This window comes from Rattus norvegicus, chromosome 10, assembly GCF_021556685.1.
Source record: "Rattus norvegicus strain SHRSP/BbbUtx chromosome 10, alternate assembly SHRSP_T2T, whole genome shotgun sequence".
Lineage (NCBI taxonomy): Eukaryota > Metazoa > Chordata > Mammalia > Rodentia > Muridae > Rattus > Rattus norvegicus.
The window spans coordinates 97816325-97828987 of NC_141543.1; the positions used below are offsets into that span (position 1 = coordinate 97816325).

General features: G+C 47.1%; 1 protein-coding gene across 6 annotated transcripts in view; it reads right to left on the minus strand.

Annotated features, from left to right (window-relative positions):
- Tex2 (testis expressed 2) overlaps positions 1–12663 on the minus strand; it is a 109029-nt gene that overhangs the window by 69851 nt on the left and 26515 nt on the right. Inside the window, exon 1 of one of the 6 annotated variants that reach the window (XR_015630657.1) lies at positions 3330–3423. The gene's annotated coding sequence lies outside the window, so the exon portion shown is untranslated. 6 annotated transcript variants of the gene reach the window in all.

Below are 12663 nucleotides of genomic sequence, written 5' to 3' on the forward strand. Positions count from 1 at the left end.
TGGGAAAACACAAGTACAGTGCTCAGAATGGCGGCTGGTCAGAGCTCCACACTGAGACTGTCCAAGCTCCTCTGGCTCCCAGTGGCCCTATCAGACAGGATTACCAAGCAGGGTCACAGTAGTGAGGAGAGAAAGCCAAGGCCTTACTGTTCCTTGAACTTACACGCTTTTCCTTGCAAAAACCACACTCTCAGAAAGCCTAGCCACATCCTATTGCTCCTCCTGGAAGCTACCGTCAACTTTCAGACTTTAAAGGTAAACAAATGTCACTTCGAACTCCAAGTGGTGGGGTCTAGAGAGATGGCTCAGTGGTTAAGAGCACTTGCTGCTCTCGCAGAGAACCTGGATTCAGTCTTCAGTTCCCATGTTAGGTGACTCACAACTACGTATAATTCCAGCTCCAGGGGAACCAACACCCTCCGCTGAACACTTGGGGACACTTTCACTGAGGTCCACAAACCCACATTACTCATACACTCACTTAAAAATGAATCGGAACAACAACAAAAAAATTCCAAGAAGTTAAAAGAAAATCCCATTTTAGACACAAACCATTACTTCACCTCTTAGGAAAAAATGCATGTCGGCAAAGCAATGAAGCTTCCTCCTCTTTCTGAAGACCGTCTTAATGTCTTTAGGGTTAAGTTTAGAAGAATATACTCAATGTTCCCCAGCTCATGAGGAGCACGTGGGAGAGTCCCTCCATCTTGAGGAAATGCTCACCAAGTGAGGTAGGCAGGTAGGTGGGATGTGTGTTCATAAGTATACAGGAGAGTATGGTGTGGTGTGGGGAGGGAAGTGGGCTGTGTTCTAGTCTCACTTTTTGCCTTGGTTGCGGTAAGACAGGGTCTCTCACTGAAGGGGAAGTCCTCCCTTTCAGCCAGGATCCACCGGATGCCAGGGCTACAGACATGCACAGTCATACTGGGCTGTCCGCTTACATGGGTGCTGGGGACTTGAACTCAGGACCTCGTTCATACAAAGCAAGGGCTCGTACCCACTGGGCCACCCCTTCATCCCAAGAGCAGGTAACATCTACGAAGGGCTTGCTCTGTACCAGACCCATGAAAACTCTTCCTTCATTTTGTTCTTCTGTGTGATGCGAAGGACACTACCAAAAGGTTTGCTTGGCCTTTAAGAGAAGCCACCTATAGAGGTCTGTATATAAGAGCCGGTGTGTTGGAAGTGTGCATTTGTAAGAACAGAGACGGAATGTCAAATGGACTCATATGTAAATGTTCTGCTGCGGCTGGTTTTTGAGACAGGGTCTCATGTAGCCTGAACTGGCCTCAAATTTGCTGTATAGCAAGACTGGCCTTAACTCCTAATCCTCCCAAGCCCACTTCACAAGCACTGACATCGCAGGCAAGTGCCACCGGGAAGCTTTGGAAATGCTGAGACTGTCTACTCATTATTTACCGATTCGTGTCGCTGCTAACATTGTCGCTATATAGAATATCCTCCCTGCACCCTTGTCAAGAGTAAGCATGCTCTTTTATTTTGTCCAGTCCAGTAGCTAAAAGAAAACCTCAATTCTTCCATAGTTATACTTCAGTGCCCCGCCCCCCCACCGCCACCACCCAGCTATCTTTTTCTGTAAAACGGCCATTCCGAGATTTCTATTTTAAGGTACCCAGGGCACTTCACCTCCGCTCCCCACGCTTCTGGGTTTTATAGCTTCCTGAGGAACTTTCCTCCTTCCATCTTCATAAAGAGTCAGTCTTAAAGAGCACAGAGAATGTTGACAGTGATATGGGTTTTGCTTTCAGACTTCCGAGCAAAGATCAAAGTCTTGCATTTGTGGACTGCAGTGACAGCTCACCAGTTAGGAGCACTTGCAGAGGGTCCCAGATTCAACTCCCAGTGCCCACATTGACAGCTCCCAGCTTCCTATGCGTCCAATTCCAGGGGATGGGACCCCTCTTCTGGCCTCCTTGGGCCCCTCCCATGTGACAATTCACTCATACAGATAAACGTGCAACACATCTATTTTTTTTATTCTTTGAATTTAAAAAAAAATTATATAAATTGCTTGAGACAGCCACAGCTCTGTATGTTCTAGCTACAGTAAAAAGTAATATATTTGGATTTTTTTTCCCCACACAAATCATATTAGTTAACTAAGAAGCCTATTACTTCTGAATTCCATTAGTATCTACTGGTCATTTTCCTCCTTCAAGAACAAAGGTTCAAAAATATTAAACTCTGCTTTTCAGTGAGACTCCCTTATATCAGACTTAACATTGATATGGTGCAGTAAAACTGCTAAGTATAATCTTACATCAGGAGTCTATTTATAGTGGGATTCCAATCTGGGGCCCAAGATTTTTTTTTAAAGCCAGGTGAATAGGACATGGTGGCCCATGCTTACTTCCAGTTCAAAGCCAGCAAGTAAGACACCAGGACTGAGCCCCAGCACGTGTGCAAAAGGAACCCCAGCACGTGTGTATAAGGAACCCCAGCACGTATGTATAAGGAACCCCAGCACCTGTGTACGAGGAACCCGAGCACTTGTGTACGAGGAACCCCAGCACGTGTGCAAAAGGAACCCCAGCACGTATGCAAGAGGGACCCAAGCACGTGTGCATAAGGGAACCCCAGCACGTGTGTATAAGGAACCCCAGCACCTGTATACGAGGAACCTGAGCACATGTGTACGAGGAACCCCAGCACGTGTGCAAAAGGAACCCCAGCACGTGTGTATAAGGGAACCCCAGCACATGTGTATAAGGAACCAGAGCACATGTGTATGAGGGACCCCAGCACGTGTGTATAAGGAACCCCAGCACGTGTGTATGAGGGACCCCAGCACGTGTGTATAAGGGAACCCCAGCACGTGTGTATAAGGAACCAGAGCACGTGTGTATAAGGGAGAAGAGGGAAGCGATGGAGCTGCTAAGAGACAGGGTGGCAGAAGGCTTCCTGGCAGTCTCCTTCCTGTGCGTGCATGCGTGCACGTGTGCGTGTGTGCGTGCGTGCGTGCGTATGTGTCTGTGGAGAGGGGGGGTCTACATGGCCTTAACAGCTAACTGGCACAAGTGAGGATTTGAATCATGAAGCAAGGGAGGACGGCAGGAAACCCAAGGCCATGGCCGAGATCCGTAGAGTCAGAGCTGCCATGCTCCTGACAGAGCCAACCCTGCCACACAGCTGCCCTGTGGTGTCCTCTGAGGACCACTTGTCTATAAACCCTGAGGCAAGGCCCTCCCTCCTGCACTGCAGGTGCCCCTACAATGAGGCAGCCTAGATATGAACTGATGTGCCCAAGAGCTCCACAAGAGTACGATCCCAACAACTGGTCCGCTAGAATCAGTCACTTAACGACATACCAAATGCAGCCATGAGGCAGGCGCTTCCAGGAGGCGGAGACCCGAGTGGGCAGTGCAGGTCCTTCTCTCACTTCACCTTCCTGAGCTGTGAGATATGGACACTCTTGTCCATTGTCTTCAAGGAACTTTCTAGAAGGCTCTAAATTCTACCAGAATAGAACACACTTAGGAGTTCTACTTTCCCACTGTGTACCAGAGACATTCTTGGCAAATATTCAATGTCAGGCAAAGGAATCCAGGGTGCAGTTCAGATGACCAATGCTCTGAAGACAATCAAGTCAAAACAGTTTCCAAACTGTTCTAACAGTTCAAGCAGGTTCAGCTCACACCAGCAAATATTGGGAAACCTTCCAGCCTTGGCTTGCTTGGCCCAGCTGTGGAAACACCCCTTACATCTGCTCACAAGCAGAGAGTTGCTGGGCCTGAACAGACAGTCAAAGGTTCAAGAGTGGAGGCAGTGGGGGCCAGGTATCAGGCCTCACCAGGCACCCTGCAGCCTTGCTCTTCTGAAGCCCAACTGGACACAGATGGGTGCCATAGCTGGCCTCAATCAGAGCCCCCCTGGGCTCTCAGCCTCAAGTTTCAGTCATCAATTCTAGACAAACATCTCTCCAACAATAACTCCAGCTTCATTTTCCTGTGGATAAGAACTACCCTTCCCCATGTCCAATGTCCTCAGACCTCTGCTGAGCCTTTCATGAGGCCCTCTATCTTTCTGGAGACAAAACTCAGTGAGAAATGAACCTCCTCCTTTCTCTAGCCCTTGTAGAAGAGAAAAACAAAACAAACGAGATATCTCTCAGCAGGTAGAGATGCTCGTCACCAAGCTCTCTGCTCTCTCACCATTTTTTAAAGTTTAGTGACAGAAGAGCTGGGATAATTTTCAAGAGTTACTCACAGAGCAGCCTGAACCATACCTTGCTTTAGTATGAATGCATGTGTGCATGTATGTATTCAATGTGCATTGGTATTTTGCCTGAAAAAATATTTATATATACATGTATGTCTGTGTGAGGGTGTCAAATCACTTGTGGCTGGATTACAGAGCTGCTGTGTGGTTGCTGGGAATTGCACCCAGGTCCTCTGGAAGAGCAGCCAGTCCTCTTCACTGCTGAACCAACTCTCCAACCCCACATAGTACTAATCTTTTGTAACGTGAAGACAGGTATGATTGTTGTGCGGTGTAAACTTAAGATTTCTGAAATGAGGTAAGAGTTGAATGGGCAAACCTACTCTACAAAAATAACCGAGTAAGAAGTCAAACTCTGGGGCTGGAGAGGTGGCTAAGAGGTTAAACGCTTGCTGCTCTTCTAGAGGACATGAGTTCTGGTCCCAGTACCCACACTGGGCAGCCTAGACCTGCAGCTCTGAGGGACTAGGATGCCACCTTCTGGGCTCTGCGGCACCTGCACTCATGCACATGCCTGTGTACACTCAAGAACTCCCGTAATAAATCTCAGCAACGACAACAACAACAGACGCCAGGCATGGTGGCAAATGCCTTTACTCCCAGCATTTGGGAGGTGGATCTCTTTGAGTTCAAGGTGAGTCTGGCTTACATCCTGAGTTTCCAGACAGCCAGGGCAACACAGTGAGATACTGCCTCAAGAAAACAAAACAAGCGAAAAACAGCAGAAATCAAAGGAAGAAAATAGGCCCAGCTTCAGACCCCATCCCTATCATTGTGACAAAGTTCCAGACTGAAGCATTTATGCTCTTATACAAAGTGCGGATAGAAGTGCCTACCTCCTAGGAGCTGTTAGCTGATGTGAGCCAGTGTTGCTGCTGGCCTCAGCAGCAGGCCTGAGCACATCCTTCCTATGCAGGATGGCTGCCACATGGACTCAGGAGCTGTCAAGGATCAAACCAACAGCCTTCCCCCATCATCACAACTAGATGGTGCAAGCAGCTTAGACCTTTAACAAAACAAGGACAATGTAGAAACATAGAAGGAAAGTCCCACAGAATGAAAAAGCAGAATCTGGGAAGATGTTTCTACACTAAACACAACCAGTAAAAATCAGTTGTCAGGCATGGTGGTGCACACCTTTAATCCTAGCACTCTGGAGGCAGAGGCAGGCGGATCTCTGTGAGGCCAGCCTGGTCTATATGAGTAAGTTCCAGGCTAGCAAGGGATACTGAGTAAGACCTTATCTTTCAAAATATAAAATAAAAATAAGTCAACAGGGGGTTGGGGGTTTAGCTCAGTGGTAGAGCGCTTGCCTAGCAAGCACAAGGCCCTGGGTTCGGTCCCCAGCTCTGAAAAAAAGAGAAAAAAAAAAAGTCAACAGGCTCCCAGGAGGTTAAGAACTAACTTATGCTTTTTTTCTTTCTTTCTTTCTTTTTTTTTTTTTTTTTCGGAGCTGGGGACCGAACCCAGGGCCTTGCGCTTGCTAGGCAAGCGCTCTACCACTGAGCTAAATCCCCAACCCCTCTAACTTATGCTTTTTAAAGGTGTGAGGCTGCTTTAAAAGGCTAATTTCTTTTTTAAATTGTTTTTTAAAATGTTATGCTTTATTATTTTAAGTCATGTGTATATAGATGGTGGGGTATGTGTACAAGTGCACTTGCCCTTGGCATGCAGAAGAGGGTGTTGGATTTCCCCAGAGTAGAAGTTACAAGCAGTTGTGATCTGCAAGAACAAGATATGCTCTGCCCTGCTGAGCCAAACCTCCAGTCATACTAACCTCTTTCTTACAGGTTAGTGCTTTAAGATCTCACTCTGTAGACCAGGCTAGCCTAGCACTCACTATGGAACCCAGCTGACCTTGATCTTGGGGGAGGCCTCAGCCTCCCAAACACTGGCCTGGAACTTGCTTATACAGACCTGGCTGTCCCCAAATCACAAAGACTCATTTGTCTCTACCTCAAGAGGATCAGGGCTCGGCACCAACACGCACAGCGGCCGTCTGTTTTCTCTGCTTGCTTTGTTTTGCTTTGTTTTGTTGTTGTTCTTTCACCCGGGAGAGCTGGCTTTTTTGAGACAGCGTCTCTCTGTGTAGCTCGGGCTGTCCTGAACTCACTCTGTAGACCAGGCAGGCTGCCCTCAAGCTCAGAGCTCTGCCTGCCGCTGCCACCCAGCAAATGTCTGGTTTCCTACTAGTTGTGTTCAGAGTGCACACAGTTTCCCAAACTCTGCTCTTTCAATCTATGTTTCAACCACTGTACTAGGCTGACCTTCTTCTCTGTCTTCCTCTGTTGACCTAAAATTTTGCAAGGTTCTAACAATGTTTAACAGTAACTAATTGATTAATTCAGTCATTACAATTTCAACACAGATCCGAACTTTAATCAACAATATAATTTATAAAAGGTTCAGTGTTATGAAATCAAATCACTGTCACAACTGTGATGATTAAGTACCGCAAAGTTTGAGAAAATGAGTCAGTTGCTTGACTTTGAGAGTCAAGGAAACAGACATTGAAGGGTAACCTCATTCTGAGGCAGTGCAACCTGTTGCCATTTCTGGTAATCGAGGTTCGTTAGAGTAGCCTACGCCTGCAGGAAAGGTCCTATTACATCACGCACAGCCAACGAGAACTTGGAGCCAGGTGACCACACCACACGTAGCTGCACTTCCAAACAAACGCAAGAACGGCTGGGGATGTGGCTCACTTGACCGATGCTTGCATAGCAAGCCCTGGACTCGAGCCCCAGCACTTCATAGGCCGGGCACGGTGATGCATGCCTGTTACTTGCTAGGATTCTTTAAAAGATAGAGGCAGAAGAATTCGAAATTCAAGGCCTGCCTGAGACCATACAAAAAAAAGAAAGAAAGAGAAAAAGAAAAGAAGAAGAAGAAATCAAAAGGCAAGGATCTTGATGATTTGGGCAGTTTTTGTGTTTTTATTCTGAATTAATAGGTGTATAGTTTTTAGTAAGCCCTTAGATTTTTTTAATTTATTTTATGTGTATGGGCGTTTTACCTACATGTATGTATATCCACCATGTATGTGCCTAACGCCAAGGAGATCAAAAGAGGGTATCAGACAGCAATGAGCCACCATGTAGGTTCTGGGAACCAAACCCTGGTCCTCTTCAAGACCAATGATGTCCTCAGCCCCCTCTCCAGCCTCTCAAAGTCTGAAAATGAATTCCGGGCTCCTGGCTCCTTTGTAGACATGAGGTCAGAGGCTTAATCCCTGGATTTTTTTTTTTTTTTTTTTGGTTCTTTTTTTTCGGAGCTGGGGACCGAACCCAGGGCCTTGCGCTTCCTAGGTAAGCGCTCTACCACTGAGCTAAATCCCCAGCCCCCTGGATTTTTTTTCTTATTACATTTATATTATATATTCAAAGTCAGGGAGGCACAATTGCCATGGCACATATATTATGTGGCCTCAGAGGACAACTTGCAGGAGTCAGTTCTCCTTCCATCAAGTGCGTCTTGGGGACCAAAAGGACAGCAACAAGTCCCTTTGCTTGATAAACTACCTTGACAACCCTCTGACCACTGTATTTATTATTAAGTTATAGTTTATGTGTAAGGTGGGTATTTTGCTGCATGTAAGTCTGTATATGATGGGTGGTGCCTATAGAGACCATAAGAGAGCATCAGATCTCTTGGAACTGAAGTCACAGGTGGATGTGAGCCTCCACATGGATGCTGGGACCTGGGTCAGCACTCTTGCCTCTGAGCCAGATTTCCAGCCCCAACCATTACATTATTAGTCATAGTTTTCAAAGGACAACTGGGCAAATGATTTACCAATAAATCCTAGGAAATGTCTTTAACACATGGATGCCCCAGTCATCCATTCCCATGTCAAGGCTCATTATGACTGACAAGTGGAGAGGAAATACATCACGTGGAAACGGTTCCAGGAGCCACAAACTATGTGTGTAGAAACACATACAGACACACACACACACACACACACACACACACACACAAGCAGGCCCATGCTCCACTATGGTTACTCTGGGAACTGAGGCTCACTAGTTCAAAATAGTGTGTAACATTAGGAACACATTACACTCGATATAGAGACGTGATGGGGCAGGGAAGGGGCAGAGAGAGACAAACAGCAAGAAACAGGCAAAGTTGGATCAGGAACTCAGGCAGAGGCACATAAAACTCAAGCTGCTCTTGGGCATCTTGTGGTAATCAACTGGTTAATCCAGTCCACGGCTACCACTTCAAAAGTCATTACTCTATGCCAGGCCCTTGTTTCAGAGCCATGCCTCCTAAAGGCCAGTCAATCAACTCCTTCAGACACTTCAAATGAGGAGTCAGAAGTGAGCTGTTGCGGCCATGACCACACAGCACAATGAGTCAGTGTCCTGCTCCTGGTCTTTGCTGCACTGGGCTTGTGCTGCTTGCCCTTTAGGTTGTGGCCTGATCCAGCCCCACAAACCCTAGATGCCAGTTGGCCCCAACATGGCTCCACCACACCTGTCCCTGAAGGTCTGGTCCAGTGCCGTCTCAAAGGCCAGACACAAGGCAGAAACGAGGGACAGCGAAGAGAAGCAGATGGGCTGAAAAAGAGACCTGGATGCAGAAGGCAGAAGAGAAAGCTGCTGCTTGGCAGATCTGAGGAAAGTAACCGCAAGGTGCACTTCACAACCAGACACATGAGTGCACACACAGCATGGAAGCAGACGGTCTGATCTAATTCTGGAAGTGCTCTAAGCCTGATGGCTGCGCTAGGCTCTGCTGAGGTTTCAAAGACACAGGCTCTGGGAAACGTGACCTTGGTGTCTTTCTTCCGCTCACAGGTCCGCCCACCAGCTGTAGTATCCGCCTCCCCACGTGACTGTGCTGAGTGCGTTGCTGGGTGATGTCTAGCATCTGTGCGCCTTTGTAGAGTAGTGTCTGCCCAAGCACAGCGCTAGACAGATGCACAGCTTCCTGCATTGCACGTCAATGAGGACCATTAAACACCACTCAGGTAACCCCAAACTGCCCTCCATGGCACAGCTGACCAGAAGGTCTGTGTCAGCAGTAGCCCAGCTGACTCCACACTCCTGCTTGGCCACTGATTCCCATGCCCCCCCAAACTGTGGGAAGAGGGGGACACAGCTCTGTAAACAAGGGCAAGAGTGTCACAGCTGACTACACTGACATTTATTTGTGTGCTTGCTTGCTTACTATTTGAGACAGGGTTTTACTGTAGAGTCCTGGCAAACCTGGAACTCACTATGGAGACTAGACTGGCCTAAACCTACAGAACTCCACCTGTTTCTGCCTCCTGAGAGCTGGGATTTAAAGGTATACACAGCACCTCATCTAGATCCCCCTGGATCTTAATGACGAGAGAAGAATAGCACTTGTCCTCAAAGACCCTATCATTCGAGCAATTGTTATAACTCAAGAAAATTTAAATTTGCTTTCCCTGAGAAAATATGCACTATAGTTTTATTTTTCTCCAGAAACTTTATGAGAGACCTAAGGAAATGTTGAGCCATAAAGTCCACTTGCTGCTCTTACAGAGGACCAGAGTTCAGTCCTCAGCACTCACATTGGGCAGCTCATGACCTCCCGTAACTCTAGCTCCAGGGAGATCCAATGCCCTCTTCTGGCTTCTGCAAGTACATACACACAGACACACAGACACACAGACACACAGACACACAGACACACAGACACACACACACACACACAGACACACACACACAGACATACACACACATAGACATACATACACAGACACAGACATACACACACACACAGACATACACACACACACAGACATATATACACAGACACAGACACACAGACATACATACACAGACACAGACATACACACACAGACACACAGACATATATACACAGACACACACACACAGACACACACACACCTCTCTCAAACATACTCCCATATATACACATGCACACACATACACACCTCTATGTATACACCTCTAACCACATATCCACACATATACAAACACACAACTAAACAAACAAAACCCTAACCCCCTTGGGGCTGGAGAGGTGGCTCAGAAGACCTGAGTTTGGTTCCCAGCACTCATGCTGGACAATTTACAATCTCACTTAACTCCACCTCCAGGGGAATCCAATGCTTCTGGTTTCTTCAGATACACACACGCACATACACACATACACACATATACATATACACATGGAGACATATAATTAAAGATATATCTTTTAAAAATTATGAGAGCAACTTTAATCTCTCCAGTAAAGACCAACACTCCATACTGTGACATGTGACCTTATCAACCCAAGCAGAGGGCAGTGGGGCACACACATGTAACCCCAATCCTTTGGGGGTGAGAAAGGAGGATCACTACAAGTCTAAAATAAATCTGGGCTACAAAATAAATTCAAGTCTAGTCTGGGTACTGGAGCAAGGTCCTCAGTCAAAACACAAAGAGGACACTGAAGGGCGGGACAAGTCACAGTTGTGATGTGTGAAGAGTGCTCTGGCCAGCCCTGTCACACTTAAGCCCTTTTGCTACCCTATCTACCTGTTCCAAGGTGGGGGAGGGGGGAGGACATTGGTTCCAAGAGATCTTGAGTTTAAAAAAAAATCCGAGGAGACTGGAGAGCGGGCTCAGGGGTTAAGAGGTTGTGTTTCTCTTCCAGAGGACCAGAGTTTGGTTCACCATTTCCACATTTTAGACAAAAGAAACTCAGATGAAGACAAAGTAGTTCTGGCAACTTACCAAGTAACAAGCTATTAACCAGCAGAGCCGGGACCACACTGCAGGATCGCACTCTTAGCCACCGTGTGCTGCCTCTTTCTGCTGCTGCCATCTATGAGGCAATCTGGAGTGGAGGACCTTTTATGTCACTCGGTGTTAGGAAATCCAGCCACTCAACTACCAAGCACGCTACAGGGAAACAGAGACTTTACCCTGTCTACCTCCACGGAGGCTCACAACCAACCGTCTGTCACCCCAGCTCCAAGGCATCTGATGCCCTCTTCAGACTTCTGCGGGCATGCAGTAGAGTGTACCTACATGCATTCAAACATTCACACACATAAATAAACCCCAAAGAAGAAAACTTAAAAAAGAGAGAAGAAGGGGCTGGGGATTTAGCTCAGTGGTAGAGCGCTTACCTAGGAAGTGCAAGGCCCTGGGTTCGGTCCCCAGCTCCGAAAAAAAGAACCAAAAAAAAAAAAAAAAAGAGAGAGAGAGAGAGAGAGAGAGAGAGAGAGAGAGAGAAGAAAAGAAGGAAGGAAGGGAGAGGAGAAAAGGGGAGGAGAGGGGAGAATACAGAAAAATGCAGGCGAAAGGGCACTGATTCACAGAGCAGACTAGCAACACCACTGTCTATTATCACAGCTCTAAAGAACTGTCTGGGGTGAACAGCAACCTGCTGAGGATATAGGATATATGCATGACATCATATATGCATGACATCATGAAGGTTTTCTTAGCATTTAAGAAACCACAGATTACAGCAGAAGGAAACTCAGTTCTCCGTCATCACCAGCCATCTGTCCTGCCTTCTAATGCATACACAGATGTTTGTGTTTGAGACAGTCTTACCAGGTAGCCTAAGCTGAGCTCAACTGAAAATCCTCCTGCCTCAGCTTTCCTACAAATAAGTGTCCTGTTGCATGTACTAACTATACAGTGCCCACGATGGCACACTCCTCCTCACAGACATTTCCGTCCTCAGGGGAGTGGGTGACAGTAAGAATTAACCGAGCTCTCTATGAGGTTCCACATTACCTGGTGGCTTAGTCCATGACTCAGTCTTTCCTGTGACACTGTCCGAGGGAGTGTAAGATTTGCCCCTATGCTAACTATCCCATGAATCCGTCTAAATGGCTCAAGGCACGACCAAACACGAATTGATTTAAAAGTAGCGCCTAGCTAAAACCAAATACTTCTTCCTCTCAAATTATTCTACAAAACGAGTATTTGAAATGAACTGTGGACCTTTCTTCATTTCACAATTTGCTCACTGCTACAAGTCTGTTTGGGAGAACATTCTAAAGTCAGTCACATCTTTCCAGCCCTGAGAGCAGAGGTGAGACAGTAAACTCCCGTCCATTTGCCTCCTCAGAGTTCACAAAGCAGAACTGCACCCAGCCCGGCCTCAGGGGGCTAGAAGGGGAGGATCCAATAATCAGCATGGATGCCAACAAGGAACACAGCCAGAAGGGAGTCAAACGGGTTTGCAGATTAATTGCAAAGGGTCTCCTAAGTGACAGAGAACTGGGCTGGCACCCTAGATGAGAGGACTGGCTCACGTGGAGGCCAGGGACAGAAGGAAATGAACAAGGACCCAAGTGCACCACAGCCATGGAGAATCCAAAGTAGCCCCCGGGGCCAAGTGATATGACACAGCATAAGCAGAGAGAGGGCAAGATTGGTGCCACAGGGACCTGGTCACTGGAAGGGAACGAGGAAC